This window comes from Salvelinus sp. IW2-2015, linkage group LG26, assembly GCF_002910315.2.
Source record: "Salvelinus sp. IW2-2015 linkage group LG26, ASM291031v2, whole genome shotgun sequence".
Lineage (NCBI taxonomy): Eukaryota > Metazoa > Chordata > Actinopteri > Salmoniformes > Salmonidae > Salvelinus > Salvelinus sp. IW2-2015.
This window is the reverse complement of record NC_036866.1, coordinates 12691211-12708355: the sequence shown is the minus strand read 5'-3', so window position 1 is coordinate 12708355 and position 17145 is coordinate 12691211. Positions and strand designations below refer to the sequence as shown.

Genomic DNA, 17145 nt, shown 5'->3' with positions numbered 1-17145 from the left:
GTACATCACTAGGGCCAAGCTTCCTGCCATCTAGGACATCTATCGGTGTCAGAGGAAGGCCCTAAATATTGCCAAAGACTACAGTCACCCTGGTCATAGACTTCTCTCTGCTTAACAGCTTCTACCACCAAGCCATAAGCCACTTTACACCTCTACCAACATGTACATATTATCTCAATTATCTCAACTAACCTGTGCCCCCGCACATTGACTCTGTACCGGTACCCCCTGTATATTACCTAGTTACTGTTATTTTATTATTTATTCTTTACTTCATTTTATTTTAGTAAATACTTTCTTAACACTTATTTATTTTAAAACGGCATTGTTGGTTAAGGGCTTGTAAGTAAGCATTTCACTGTCAGGTCTACACCTGGCGCATGTGACAAATAACATTTGATTTGATACCGACAACACAAACACACATTCACACTCATCATTTGCTGCTGCTGCTACTGTTCTTTATTTTACTCTCATTATTATATTATCTTATGCCTAGTCACTTTACCCTGACTTCTTGTACATACTGACCTTCAATACCTCGTACCTCTGCACATTGATCTGGTACTGGTACTCCCTGATTATTGCTTCATTCTTGTGTATTTTATTCCTCTTGTGTTACAGTTTTAAACTCTGCATTGTTGGGAAGGGCTCCTAAGCAAGCATTTCACTATTTATTTAAATGTTTTATTTAACCTTTATTTAACTTGGCAAGTCAGTTAAAATTATTTATTTACAATGACGGCCTACCCCTGCCAAACTCTAACCCGGACAACGCTGGGCCAACTGTGCGCTGCTCAATGGGACTCCCAATCACGACCGGCTGTGATACAGCCTGTAATTGAACCTGGGTTTGTAGTGACGCCTCTACCACTGAGATGCAGTACCTTAGACCGCTGCACCACTCTACACCATTCAGTACGTGGAAAATTACATTTGATTGATTTGATTTAACCACCACTTATTTTTTATTCAGCATAAGGACCAGCGTTGAAAACCCACTGATACTTGTGCATTACCTATGTTTTCGCTTCTTTTTTGTGTTGACTGTGGGCCTGGGTTCTGTAAATTTGTTTTAATAATTTCCCAGGTTTCACCGTCTTCGGTTTCTATTTAAACTGAGGAATCCGATCCTTAGTTGGTGCTACTGCCACCTCCTGGTCTGGAAATGGTTTTTGAWTTTTTTTGTAACGATGATGCGTGAATCTACATCTGTAACAAAGTTGGTGCTTTTATCACAAATCGAAGGATGTATTTCTTGCTTACCTGCCACACCACGGCGGTATATGAACAACACACAAGCGTCCATGGCTAAATGGCCCACCTTCAGGCTCCTCCTCCACATACACGTCAGAAGGTCATCATCGGAAAAGGTCACATGCAATGCAAGCTATTGACCCTGTTGACTCATCAGTAGGAAAGATTTGTTTCTCTTTTGGCCCATTCAACAACAGAGCGATACGAACCTTGTTTCAGCAGGATGTTGTATCTATACCTTATGTCATGCCTTATTGGAATGGATTTATTGATAATATCTGTTGGAAAATAGTTTGGATGTTGCCACACACATACCTACTGGGTAACAAAATTAAGGAGGTTTCCTTTAAAATTATTCATAAATATTACCCTGCCAACCACTATATAGTCGCTCTGGATAAGAGCGTCTGCTAAATGACTTAAATGTAAATGTAATATATGAAGAAGTTTAAGGAAAACATAAATTAAAATTGCTCCTTTTGTAATGACCACCCAGAAACAGTGTTGCATCTTTTTTGGCATTGTATACATGTAAGAAAACTGTGGCAAGACATCAGTAGATTTATAATTGAACACATTTATGAAGATTTTACACTATTGTGGAGAGATGTACTGCTTGGATTCTTTACATTCGATAGAAATAAGCTGAAACATTTTTATGTAATTCATTTCATTATTCTTTTGGCCAAATTTCATATACACAAATGTAAATTTACTAACGAAAAAACACATTTTYTTACCCTACAAAAAGAAATTGGAATGTATTTTAAGACTATTAAATACTCTACTAACAAAAAAGCTGTTAGAATTGTAAGTGTATGTATGTCCCTTAAGGTCCTTGTGTAATTGTAATGTGATATTTGTACCCCCTAGCTCGATTATATATAATGGACGATCTATATACACTTGTGTTCCCTTATGCACTTTATGTATTGATTTGTTGTTAATAAAAAAATATATATATATAATAATAAATAATTAAAACATGCAATGCAAGCAAGATGTCGGCTTCCTTGTGTTTGTGTTACCAGGTGAGTTCTCATTAAACATATTTTTCCAAGTTGTCTTTTAATCTTCAATAATTAAGGTTACCCATTATTGAAAATAGCGATGAAACACATATACTCGAAGTGTCTGCTCCACTGCAAAATGCTGAACCAGACTAGGTCGCTAATTTAGCAGCAAGACTTGTCGGTATTTGGGGCTTGATTCATAACAGTAGAACTTGTGCACCAAGCGGAAGTTTATTGCTGTCATTAAAATAATATACACATTTTGAAATTGCATTATTTACACTTGCGTACGTATTTCCATAGCATAGACAAATTACATCTTGTGCAGTAATTGAGTATGACCAGATGATCTGAAGTGAATTTTTTTGTAACTCTGAAAACTGTTATTTTTGAAAATCATACAGTATCTAGTAGGCCAAAGTTAGTTCACAATTGTATCTAGTAGGAGGAAACTGTCCATTTCATAAGCAAGATAGGCTTTGTTGTCTGTAACAGTTTTTGTTATCAAAATCTCATGAGTTGGCAATAGCACTTGTTTTAGGTATTTATTGTATGCCTAACAAAGCATCTTGGCCAATCATGTGGCTAGAACAAAATGTTTTGTAATGTTTTGAGTTTTTCTTATTGTGCATTTCATCCTCCAGCAATGTGTTAGAAGTTTGCTTGTGTCCAGCCCCTCATATTTGCTCCTACACAACAGACCTCATGTATACAGGATATGTGGGTCCCTCACAAGTTCCTCACAGGTAACAGTGAATGTTCCACTTGTGGTACCAGTAATCATGCTAATCATTAATTGTATACAATTTGAATTGTACCTTCCTTTCTGTTTTACAGTTCATTAAGTTCTTAGTTTTAACATTCAAAGTGCTTAGACAGCAGTGTATCAAATCAGTTTCTGCTTTAGCCAACTTGGCCTTGTCCTGCAATGTAGTGTGGTTGAATGCAGAATTTGTCAGATAACCAACATTATTTTATTCTTATGCAGAAAAGTGTTCCTCTCTCTAACTAATACAATGACCATATCTTGCTCTAGGTGCGGTATGCATCAGACAGGGGAGGTGACCGAAAAGGCTTCTTGGGGGGGTTCTTGGATAACCTCAAGCAGGAGCTCAGCAAGAACAAGGAGATGAAGGAGAACATCAAGAAGTTTCGCAAGGAGGCCAAAAAGCTGGAAGAATCGGAAGCTCTGAATCAAACTCGGCAGAAATATGTGAATACTCCCCAAAAAATTAACAGCTTCATTCCTTTATATTTATCTGTGGCCCAGCAAATAATATTGAAGCGCGTGTCACACGTTGCTTCGTTGTCACATCGGACAAAGAATGTTGTTAGGCAGGTTGGATTGGACAATTATTTGTTTTGTCTACACTATTTATAATATATGCCATTTCACTTTCTTCCTCAGAAAACCATAGAGTCTGAAACTGTGAAGACGTCCAAAGTTCTGAAGAAGAAGTTAGGGACCTTCTCAGAGACTGTGAAAGAGGTACTGTACATGGATTGTCTGCTGTAGTCACTGTCATCAGCTTTGATCACTGAACTTGAGTATGGTAAATGTAGTGCTGAATGTTGTCAATTAAATGTCAACATGGACATTAATAACATCAGTAGGCCTTTGTCATGTCAACAGAAAGGGTGTGAGTGTCAGTGTTACGAATCCCTTTTGGCCCGACAGTCAAGGGTGGATGGTAACGAGACCCGTAACATAACTCATGCAAATTATAATAGTGAAAAAGAGAGTGAGAACGAAATAACCACAGACAACTAAATTACCGTCAAACACACATGGTTTATTTGAAAACACACGGTAATGGGGGAGCAGGAAAAGGGGCTGAGCTGGACACAAGGAAAGAAAGAATAAGTATCCAAAAACACCCCTAAGCTAGACTAGCCTACTTCACCAACAGCTAACTAACTAACCAAAAATACAGAGGGTGGTCCGCCCAGTTCTAACTAGTGTTTATATACAAAGTATTCCTACGGGTAATGTATGCCCATGGGCAACCTGCCTGGTTACCCCCTTTTCCCACCGTCAAACAAACACCATAACAAAACCAATACTCATAGGTGGGGACAAAGTGACATGTATTTGCAAACCAAACAAGAGCTCTACAGACAGATGGCATTGCCAGAGAGATTGAGCTCCAGAGAAAACAACTGATAGGGTTTTTAAACTAAGGGAAAGGGACTGTGATTGGGTAAGGGAAAAGGAGCAGGTGTCTTCCGATTAGCGACTGATTGATGACTGATTGGGGAATGATGATTGTCACCTGTGAGTAGGGAAGAAGGAGAGAAAAGAAATACACACCGAATACTTGTATCCGTAACAGTCAGACATAAGAAGTTCATGTTTCTGTGTGTCTGTTTTTAGGGTCTGGAAGAGGTCAGTCGTACAGATATAGGGAAGAAGATCAAGGAAGGCATGGAGGAAGCAGCAAAGACAGCCAAGACATCTGCAGAGTCTGTGTCCAAGAGTGGAGGGAAACTGGGAAAGACTGGTGCCTTCAGAGCAATATCACAGGTGAGACCTAAATAGTCAGGGACAAGGTACAAAAAGGACCAATCCAGCACTTCAAAGTCAAATACCGGGTTTGGTCATTTTCACTGCGTAATAGCAACCACTGGCTCCGTTTTTTTATTGTCACTGCATAAACCAAGTAAGTCTAATGATCAGGAGGGAATGTGCAGAATCAACCCATTGATTAGGTAGCTTATCATAACAGCCCATGCATTTCCTCTTAGGCCTGCTGTATGTGCTCACACAGGGTATGGAGAGTGTGAAGAAGGAGATTGATGATCTTAATCAGTGGGCCCTACCGGGCCCCCAAGTCACTACGGAAGAGGAGCGACTTTTCATCCAAGGCTGCAGAAAATGAGAACAAGGTCTTCGAGGCTAATGAGTACGTGCTGCCAGTCTCCCAGTATCGCTAGATCTCTAGATCATTACTCAAGTAGAATTGTGTTCAATAACACAACACATTTTTCAGTGCCCAAATTTTTGGGTGTAAATTGGATAGACAGACACAGTGAAATGCAGTTCTAGTCTAGATAACTGTTTACTTTCTGCTGTACTATGTCTGGTGGCATGTGCGTGAGCACTGAGCAGTGATCTGTTTTCTAGGGAGGCCATGGGAGTGGTGCCGCACAGTGGAAGGACTTCAAGGACAACAAAATGGTCTTCAACAGTGAGCATGTCTCATCATTTTTTTTCTTCTTCACCTGTCTGGTGTCTTTAGTTTTCATTGTCGTCTCTAAGTATCACCCTTCTGAATCATAATGTAGGATGATATGTTATGATGAGTACAGAACTATTCCTTTAAAATATACACTCATCGGCCAGTTTATTAGGTACACCACCCGTTCACGAAAATGTACAGCGATGCAAACTAGTCATCTTTCGGTGAAATTCGCTGTTTTGAATCCAAAAAAACGTGTTTTGTGTAGATCCGATGAAAAAAAAAAAAAAATGGGGGAGGGGTTGGATCACTACTGGCTGTAAGCGAACGAGTGATGCGCGTTTGGAGCAATACTGGCTGTATCCAAGGCTCAGCCAATCGTTTACGTAACAACAGAATTCAGCGCAACACGTGACTGAAGAAAGACGAGGCAACCAATTTAATAGTTACAGCATCAGCGCGCACTCTGGGAAGGCAGCTTGCCAGTTACAGCAGCGCGTCCCCTGAACGATAACAAAGTGGCAACGTTAGGTGAGAAGCCTGACCACGGAGACGGGGGAGAGTGCAAAAAAAWWTTTTTKGGGGCCCTCACCAGTTTACATACCTGAATGTATCGCTCCAACAAACATTGAGTAAMGTGGCCGTGGCTTGCTATATAAAGCAGGCAGACGGGCATCGAGGCATTCAGTTACTGTTCGATTGAACTTTAGAATGGGTAAAACTAGTGAGGTAAGCGAACTCTGGGTGTGGAATAATTGTCAGTATCTCAGAAACGGCTGGGCTTTTCATGCACAACAGTGTCTAGAGTTTCCAGAGAATGGTGTGACAATGGGGCCACAAACAGACAAATAACGGTGCAGCACAACAGTGGTGTGCAGAACGGCATCTCGAATTCTTGTCACCTGATGGGCTATTGCAGCAGACGACCACACCGGGTTCTACTTCTGTCAGCTAAAAACAAGAAGCGGCTCCAGTGGGCACGTGACCTCCAACACTACACAATTGAGCAGTGGAAAAACATTGCCTGGTCCGAATAAATCCTGGTTCCTGTTGTGTCATGCTGATGGCAGAGTGAGGATTTGGCGTAAGCAGCATAAGTCCATGGACCCATCCTGCCTAGTGTCAATAGTACAAGCTGGTGGCGGTGGTGTACTGCCGTCCAATCTCTAGCAGCTGCGTGATGTCAGCATGGACCAACATTCCTGTGGAAAGTTTCCGACTTGTAGAATCCATGCCCAGAGGCATTCGGGCTATTCTGGAGGCAAAGGGGGGTCCGACCAGGTACTAGATGGAGGTGTAAACTGGCTGGTGAGCTTTTATCAAAACATTTTTAATGAATGTCTGCTGCTGTAATATGTTTGTCCAGTAGATGGGGCTAAGTTCAAGTGTAAAACTACCAATCAGTGGCTTAGTGCTGTGACTCAGGCTCTGTGGGAACCATGCTCATATACAGTGGCTTGTTGCTCTGAGGTGCAGGTGCGTTTGTAAACTTGACCACGTGTCATTTACTTTTTTTGTTAATTGCCAAATTCGAACTATCGTCATGTTTGCTAGTCAGAAATGTCCCGGGCTCCAAAATCACAGTCTTTAAGGGATCTAAACCTAGCCCTGGAGTTGTTTGTGGGGTGAGCAGCAAGGTGTATATGAGGAAACCCTCTGCTAGCTGATTGACTGCTATACCAGTCTGGTGAACACTGTCCTGCTTCTATTAACCTTGTTAATCTTAGAGCTAATGGCCCCAATACTAACGAGCAGCAGGTAATGGGAGGCCAGGGACTACCAAGGGATAAGGTACGAGAGGCTGGGGACTAGCTGCCTTGAAAACAGTGTTTCTGTCTTAGGTTTACACCAGTCATCCTCAATAGGTGGACAGCGGAACGGGAACAATACGAGCTTGTGCAGGCCAGTCAAGTTCTTCCATACCGATCTCGGCAAATGTATTTCTGTATGGACCTCGCTTTGTGCACGCGAGCATTGTCATGCTGAAACATGAAAGGGCCTTTCCCAAACTATTGCCACAAAGTTGGAAGCACAGAGTCATCTAGAATGTCAATGTATACTGTAGCGTTAAGATTCCCCTTCACCCGAACCATGAAAAACAGCCTCAGACCATTATTCCTCCTCAATCAAACTTTACAGTTGGCACTATGCATTCGGGCAGGTAGCGTTTTCCTGGCATCCGCCAAACACAGATTAGTCCGTTGGACTGCCAGATGGTGAAGCTTGATTCATCACTCCAGAGAATGCATTTCCACTGCTCCAGAGTCCAATGGCGGCGAGCTTTACACTACTCCTGCTGATGCTTGCCATTACGCATGGTGATCTTAGGCTTGTGTGAGGCTGCTCGGCCATGGAAAACCATTTTATGAAGCTCCCGATGAACAGTTCTTGTGCTGACGTTGCTTCCAGAGGCAGTTTGGAACTCGGTAGTGAGTGTCGCAACCAGCGCTTCAGTACTCAGTGGCACTGTTCTGTGAGCTTGTGTGGCCTACCACTTCCCGGCTGAGCCGTTGTTGCTCCTAGACGTTTCCACTTCACAATAACAGCACTTGCAGTTGACCAGAGCAGCTATAGCAGGGTAGAAATTTAACAAACTGACTTGTTGGAAAAGTGGCAACATATGATGGTGCCACGTTGAAAGTCACCGCTCTTTAGTAAGGCCATTCTACTGCCAATGTTTGTCAATGGAGATTGCATGGCTGTGTGCTTGATTTTATACTCCTGTCAGCAACAGGTGTGGCTGAAATAGCCCAATTCACAAATTATAAGGGGTATCCTCTTACTTTTGTGTATATATACAGTACCAGTCAAAAGTTTGGACACACCTACTCATTCTTGGGTTTTTCTTTTTTACTATTTTCTACATTGTAGAATAATAGTGAAGACATCAAAACTATGAAATAATACATATGGAATCATTTTTAAACTTTTTTAGATTAGGGCCTAATGAATTCATTTAAAATTGACTTATGAACTATAGCACAGTAAAATCGTCAGAATTATTGCATGTTGTGTTTACATTGATTTGATGTATAAAAAAAAATTATAAAAAAATCACACACCATTCAAAAGTTTGGACACCTACTCATTCAAGGGTTTTTCATTTTTACTATTTTCTACATTGTAGAATAATAGTGAAGACATCAAAACTATGAAATAATACATATGGAATCATGTAGTAACCAAGAAAGTGTTAAAGAAATCTAAATATATGTTATATTTGAGATTCTTCAAAGTAGCCACCCTATGCCTTGACAGCTTTGCACTCTTGGCATTCTGTCATACAACTTCATGGAGGTAGTGCCCTGGTATGCATTTCAATTAACAGGTGTGCCTTGTTCATTTGTGGAATTTATTTCCATAAGCCAAATCAGTTGTGTTGTGACAATGTAGGGGTGTTATACAGAAATTTGGTAAAAGACCAAGTCCATATTCTGGCAAGAAAGCTCAAATAAGCAAAGAGAAATGACAGTCCATCATTAGTTTAAGACATGAAGGTCAGTCAATCTGGAACATTTTATGAACTTTGAAAGTTTCTTCCAGTGCAGTCGCAAAAACCATCAAGCGCTATGATGAAACTGGCTCTCTTGAGGACCGCCACAGGAATGGAAGACCCAGAGTTACCTCTGCTGCAGAAGATATGTTCATTAGTTACCAGCCTCAGAAAATAAATGCTTCAGAGTTCAAGTAACAGACACATCTCAACATTAACTGTTCAGAGGACACTGCGTGAATCAGGCCTTCGTGGTCAATTTGCAGCAAAGAAACCACTACTAAGGACATCAGTAAGAAGAGAATTGCTTGGTCCAAGAAACACGAGCAATGGACATTCGACCGGTGGAAATCTGTCCTTTGGTCTGATGAGTCCAAATTTGAGATTTTTGGTTCCAATCGCTGTGTCTTTGTGAGACACAGAGTAGGTGAATGGATGATCTCTGCATGTGTGGTTCCCACCGTGAAGCATGGAGGAGGTGTGATGGTGCTTTGCTGGTGACACTGTCAGKGATTTTATTTAGAATCACTGACAGTGATTTTATTTCAAGGCGATACACCATCACACCTGGTTTGACCTTAGTCCCACTATCATTCATTTTTCAACAGGATAATCAAATCAAATGTATTTATATAGCCCTTACATCAGCTGATATCTCAAAGTGCTGTACAGAAACCCAGCCTAAAACCCCAAACAGCAAGCAATGCGGGTATAGAAGCACGGTGGCTAGGATGGTTTTATGATGAGTTGGACCGCAGAGTGAAGGAAAAGCAGCCAACAAGTGCTCCGCATACAGTGGGGAGAACAAGTATTTGATACACTGCCGATTTTGCAGGTTTTCCTACTTACAAAGCATGTAGAGGTCTGTAATTTTTATCATAGGTACACTTCAACTGTGAGAGACGGAATCTAAAAAAAAAAATCCAGAAAATCACGTATGATTTTTAAGTAATTCATTTGCATTTTATTGCATGACATAAGTATTTGATACATCAGAAAAGCAGAACTTAATATTTGGTACAGAAACCTACCAACCAGTAAGAACCAAAAGGTTGATCTTGCAACCTTTTGGTTACTAGCCCAACGCTCTAACCACTAGGCTACCTGCTGCCCCTATAAAATACAATTGTGTTCATTGTCCGTAGCTTATACCTGTCCATACCATAACTCCATCGCCACCATGGGGCACTCTGTTCACAACGTTGACATCAGCAACATGCTCGCCCACACGACAACATACACCTGGTCTGCGGTTGTGAGGCTGTTTTGSATGTAATTCCCTAAAACGACGTTCGAGAAATTAACATATTTTCTGTCAACAGCTCTGGGGGACATTCCAATTGCATGCTCCCTCAACTTGAGACATTTGTGGCGTTGTGACAACTGCACATTTTAGTGGCCTTTTGTTTTCCCTAGCACAAGGTGCACCTGTGTCCATGATCATGCTGTCTAATCAGCTTCTTGATATGACACCTGTCAGGTGGATGGATTATCTTGGCAATGGAGAAATGCGAGAATCTTTTTGTGTGATCTGGGGTCTTTTTATTTCAGCTCATGGACATGGAAGCAACATTTGTTGCGTTTTTATATTTTTGTTTAGTATTTGAGTACCCCTGGTTTACACTGTAGCCTTATACATGGAACAAGCAATTGAGTATTACCAAAGAAACAGTGCTGACAAAATGTTTCTGACTGGTGAAAAGGAGCTATGAATGATATACAGTAATGACATTGTGAAAAGTCTATAGAAATGCTGTGGTATTGACTTTCGTTTTGTAGCATCAGTCACAACCCAGTCATCAATCACACAGCAGAGCTATGGTGTACATTGACCCACAGCTCAGTCCCCATGTTTGATCCATATGGTCCAACTCGATGTCCTGGCTTTGAGGAAATACTGTACTTATGCTGAGTCCAACCCCCTCCCACCCTGTAACCCTTTGTGTGATGTTGATGCACTGTGACTAAATTACTTACTCTGCCCTCTCTTCCCAGGGTTCTTTGAGATGAAGATGAAGTATGATGAAAGCGAGAATGCCCTCAGAGCGTCTCGTGCCGTCACAGATAAAATGACCGACGTCCTAGGTAACCTATTGACTTCTCCATTCCACCCACCCCAATCACATCAGCCTTTGGTAGGTGGGCTCTGTCTTTGTTCTTGTCTAACTTGTGTGTGTGTCTGGTCAGGTGGGCTCTTCTCCAAGACAGAGATGTCAGAGGTGCTGACAGAGATTCTGAAGGTGGACCCGTTGTTCGACAAGGATGTCTTCCTCAAGCAGTGTGAATTTGACATCATACCCAACGTACTGGAGGTGAAGAAAGATATTTCCTCTGATATTGTGGTACAAATCGTGATGAAGGTATACAGGAAGAACACAGGTTGTTCTTTTCGAGCTGAAGACACTTGGGAATGAACCCTTCCATGTATGTCACTGCAGTTAAATGTTTCGGTCCGCGACCTTCAACATTAGTCTCACGTCTCATTTAAATCAGGTAAATATCCAGATGTCTCATTTAAATCAGGTGAATATCCAGATGAATTGTAAAATCAATGGAGCACTTCTTTCTTTACTGTCCAGATACATTTTATTGCCATTTTTGTCTATCTGCAGTGTCTCATGAGGTGTGGATATCACTGTACCTACCTGCCTTACCTGTCTCTCTGTGTGTCTGTCTCTCTGTGTGTCTGTCTGTAGGCCATGATCCGAGGGGAGCTTGAGGTGCTGAAGGACTGGTGTTATGAAGCCGTAAGCACTTTTATTGACCAATGGATCGGCTAGTCATTTGTACACCAGCAGAAGATTAATTGATTATTTTGAAGTACTGTAAATGGTGACCTGTACATTTTTTTTCCTGCCGTTGCTGTTTGCCACACCTCTGTCTTGTTCATAGACGTACAACCAGCTGGCCCACCCCATCCAACAGGCCAAGGCTATGGGCCTGCAGTTCCACTCTAAGATCCTGGACATAGACAACATTGATGTGAGTTAATCTTTGCAATAAACACTTCCTGTTATTGGTTTATGGGATGTTCTTTTCTAATAGTGTCTTTTTATCGTGTTTTCTCAGCTGGCCATGGGGAAGGTGATGGAGCAGGGTCAAGTGCTGATCATCACCTTCSAGGCCCAGCTGGTCATGGTGATCCGCAACACTAAAGGCGACGTCATAGGAGACCCTGTGAGTAGAATACACCCTCCATCTCTACTCTGGAAATAAGGATTGCATTGTAAAAGTATTAAAACAGGGATATTGTTGTCTCTTAGCTTGTCCAATCAGACAAGGCAATGTTTCAGACCCAGGGTGCATTTCAATAGTCTAAAGTGGCTTCCTCGTCTTTCAATGGAGCCCTGCTGACTGTCATCCAGTGCCCGTTAGAACCATTGTAGGAGCATCGTTCAATTTCTGAGCTGTTTCCCAAAACCATCGCTATTAACGCTGCACTTGAATATGTTCATAATCTAACACCTGCCCCAGACCACTCGTAGAACAGCTAAGTGCGTTGTTCGATGCTTTTTTTTTGCCCTCCCGCATCACTTTATACACAGAAGATCTCCGCTAAACATAGAAACACATGGTTCATCTGTCTCTCTGTGACCACCAATAACCTCAGAACAAAGTTGACTAGAAAATACAAAGTTACCAATGTCTTGGCAATTGATACAAACAAGCGATATATAAAGATGCTTCAAATGAAAACCGAGACGACTGCATTAATATAAACAGTATAGGCTATAGGCCTATTTCAATCATATTGGAATACATTTTAATGTTCAAGCTATTTTTCTGTTTTGCTACTTGTAGGCTGTCTGTATTTTGTCTCTATACACCGAGTATACCAAACATCAGGAACATCTTCCTAATAATGGATGGGCAGCCGCAGGAAGCTGGCAACCCCTCAGTCTGGTGCAGGGCACTGCCAGGGGATTTATGGAGGCTGGGCTGTTATGTCCTGTACTGTTGATGAGACAACTTTTGTTGCCCTTTGTCTCTGGTCTGAGAGAACAGGCTAGCCAGGGTTGTACAGTGTACACTTTGTCTCTGGTCTGAGAGAACAGGCTAGCCAGGGTTGTACAAGTAGTTACACTTTGTCTCTGTCTGACGCAGAACAGGCTAGACCAGGTTGTACAGTGTACACTTTGTCTCTGTCTGAGAGAAACAGGCTAGCAGGGTTGTACAGTGTACACTTTGTCTCTGGTCGATGAGAACAGGCTAGCCAGGGTTGTACAGTTTACCACTTTGTCTCTGGGTCTGAGAGAGACAGGCTAGCCAGGGTTGTACTAGTGTACAACTTTGGTCTCTGGTCTGAAGAACAGGCTGCTAGCCAGGTTTGTACACTTTGTCTCTGGTCTGAGAGAACAGGCTAGCCAGGGTTGTACAGTGTACACTTTCAACACACGTTCCAAAGGATTGAAAATGGATTTCGTTTGTGCAATTTGCCAATCCCTCTGATCGTAATTATGTGTTTGCCTGTCTGTGTTTGCCAACAGGACAAGGTGCTGAGGATGATGTACGTATGGGCCCTGTGTCGAGACCAGGAGGAGCTCAACCTTTATGCAGCCTGGAGACTCCTGGACATCTCTGCCTCCAGCACTGAACAGGTCCTCTGATAGGCCCACACACACGGCTGGAAGACCGAGGAGGAGAGGGGAGGCAGGCTGGATAGGGGAACATGGAATTACCACAGGGACATGAACAAGCAGTGCTGGCTTTGTCAGCAACCCAGCGATCTCCTCCCCTAACATGGCTTTGGGTGGCCTGCTGTGGACTGCCTCGTCTGGCTGTCCCTCATGGACCAGACTGGTGGTGTTCACAGACCAGGATAGAGGAGACCCAGACTGGATGAACCTGTGTTTCCACCAGGATGACACTGGAGGCAGTAGACCACTCAAGCAGTGTCTGGCTGTCTCACACCATGGTTTGACAAGTTGATACTGTCCTCCTCCTCTCCTAGACTTCATTATGTTCACGAGAGGATGAAGTGAAGGGTGTCTTTAATGCCTTTGTCGAATCCCTTCCCAGTTTGGGGAGGACATCTTGGATGCCATGTGGTCCGCCAATGCCCGAGACCAGGGATGGGAAACTTTGGTGGGGGCCACAGAAAATCTGAACTCCTCATGCAAGTCTACGTACCCACATCTATACCCACACAAGAAGTCAGAGCCAGTTCATTTCCTGCAATTCTACATAGTTTGCCATTGGGCAGAGATACATTTTTTAAAATAGATTTTTTAATGATATCTGAGTGACTAACAAAATCAATGGGGGCCTCCCCGGTCGGTAGATAGTCTATCACCCAGCTATGTAAACAAATTTACCAATCCAAAAAATGTTAGGTAAGATGGGCTAATTGAGTTACTGTCTGACATAGCAAGAGAAACTGCTGCACAACAAAATTTTGAAATTGCACTTTGTGCATTGTACTATTCTAACTCAACAGTAAATTGAGACCCCCAACTGAGATTCTTTAAAAAAATTGTGTTTATTTATACATCTACTCATTCAAGGGTTTTTCTTTATTTTTATTATTTCCTACATTGTAAAACTATGAAATAACACACATGGAATCCTGTAGTAACCAAATAAATATATTTAGGATTTTTCAAAGTAGCCACCCTTTGCCTTGACAGCTTTGCACACTCTTGGCATTCTCTCAACCAGCTTCATCTGGAATGCTTTTCCAAAACTCTTGAAGGAGTTCCCACATACACTGAGCCTTTGTTGGCTAATTTTCCTTCACTCTGCTGTCCAACTCATCCCAAACCATTTAATTTGGGTTGAGGTCAGGTGATTGTGCAGGCCAGGTTATCTGATGCAGCACTCCACTCTCCTTCTTGGTCAAATAGCCCTTACACAGCCCGGAGGTGTGTTTTGGGTCATTGTCCTGTTGAAAAACAATCATCTGTTTTTCAACAGGACAATGACCCAAAACACACCAGCCAGATTTGTGCAGTCTCCTCTGAACAGTTGATGTTGAGATGTCTTTTACTTGAACTCTGTGAAGCATTTATTTGGGCTGCAATTTCTGAGGCTGGTAACTAATGATTTTATCCTCTGCAGCAGAGGTAACTCTGGGTCTTTCCTGTGGCGGTCCTCATGAGAACCAGTCTCATCATAGCGCTTGATGGTTTTTGCGACTGCACTTGAAGAAACTTTCAAAGTTCTTGAAATGTTCTGTATTGACTGACCTTCATGTCTTAAATTAATGATGGACTGTCGTTTCTCTTTGCTTATTTGAGCTTTCTTGCCATAATATGGACTTGGTCTTTTACCAAACAGGGCTATCTTTTGTATACCACACCTTCCTTGTCACAACAAAAATGATTGGCTCTAACGCATTACGAAAGGAAAGAAATTCCACAAATTCACTTAACAAGGCACACCTGTTAATTGAAATGCATACCAGGGCACTACCTCCATGAAGTTGTATGACAGAATGCCAAGAGTGCAAAGCTGTCAAGGCATAGGGTGGCTACTTTGAAGAATCTCAAATATAACATATATTTAGATTTCTTTAACACTTTCTTGGTTACTACATGATTCCATATGTATTATTTCATAGTTTTGATGTCTTCGCTATTATTCTACAATATAGTAAAAATGAAAAACCCTTGAATGAGTAGGTGTCCAAACTTTTGAATGGTGTGTGTGATTTTTTCTTTTTTTTTCTCTTTACATCAAATCAATGTAAACACAACATGCAATAATTCTGACGATTTTACTGTGCTATAGTTCATAAGTCAATTTTAAATGAATTCATTAAGCCCTAATCTATGGATTTCACATGACTGGGCAGGGGTGCAGCCATGGGTGGGCCTGGGAGGGCATAGCCCACCCACTGGGGAGCCAGGCCCAGCTAACCAGAATTAGTTTTTCCCCACAAAAGGGCTTTAAATTACAAACATAAATACTCCTCAGTTTCATCAGCTGTCCGGGTAGCTGGTCACAGACGATCCCGCAGGTGAAAAAGCCAGATGTGGAGGTCCTGGGCTGGCGTGGTTACATGTGAGGCCGGTTGGACGTACTGCCAAATTCTCTAAATGAAGTTGGAGGCTGCTTATGTCAGAGAAATGTACATAAAATGAACACCTCTGGTGGACATTCCTGCAGTCAGTATGCCATTTGCATGTTCCCTTAAAACGTGATACATCTGTGGTATTGTGTTGTATGAAAACTGCCCATTTTAGAGTGGCCGTTTTATTGTCCACAGCACAAGGTACACCTGTGTCATGAAACCAACACATGTTGGCCAACATGACCAACATGTTGCGTTTATTTTATTTCAGATATTCTATCTATCGTTTGGAAATTGATCTGCAGGACTACAAATGTATCCGCGGCTCGCCAGTTGACCACCCGTGTCATAAACCCACATTTGTATGATAGCCCAGTCTAATTGTTGAATTTAATCTATTTATTATGAAGAAAAAATTTACGCTATACTGCTTAACAGTCCTAACACAGTGGTGCCACACACACAGGCCTAGTCAGATCTCTAGAGGCAGCTGTTTATGTACATGTGGATCTTCCACTATTCTGACAAGCTCATTTTATGGTGATTTTCTGTTACCCCCCACAGTTGAGACTCGCCAAAAGGAGTCAACTTAAGAATAAAAATGTCTGAATTCCAACCATTTTGTATTTGTTCATAGAAAACAAATCATAATGGCAAACTTCTTGTTTTGTCTTAAGGTTCTACTTCAGTAAATTGAGTGTCAACATGGGTAGATTGTAAAAGTTTCACTACTGAGGCTGTGGTTAAGGTATATTTTATTCACTAACGGTATTCTTGTTTTTCTCCCAAAAACTGGTGTCCCTAGTTGTCCTCTCCTGTCCTAAGGTGAGATCCTGACTGACTACACGCTACGATAGGTGGCCAGGTGGCGTTATCATGACTGATGTCACCCATTACCTCTGTGAGGGCGGACAGCACAGTGAGTAGAATATAGAGAAGCAGGGCCTGATGATGACTGTGTGCATGTGGATGCTCCCAGCTCTGATGCACCAGGATTGATTACTCGGGCCTTTGGAACGTGAGGGAAGACTGATGAACAAGCCCACCTCCTGCCTGTTGAGTCACCCGCACTATTCCAGGGCTGTTTGTGATAATGGATCCCCCTAGCTGGTGGCATATGAGGAGGCTGCAGCTCCCTACTGGGCTGCCCATCGGTCACACTGCACCTCCACAACACAGCCGGGGGGGGGT

General features: G+C 42.1%; 1 pseudogene; it reads left to right on the top strand.

Annotated features, from left to right (window-relative positions):
- The first annotated feature begins 2258 nt into the window (after nucleotides 1-2258).
- On the top strand, nucleotides 2259-16522 carry LOC111952988 (mitochondrial import inner membrane translocase subunit TIM44-like; annotated as a pseudogene).
- Nucleotides 16523-17145: the final 623 nt, after the last annotated feature.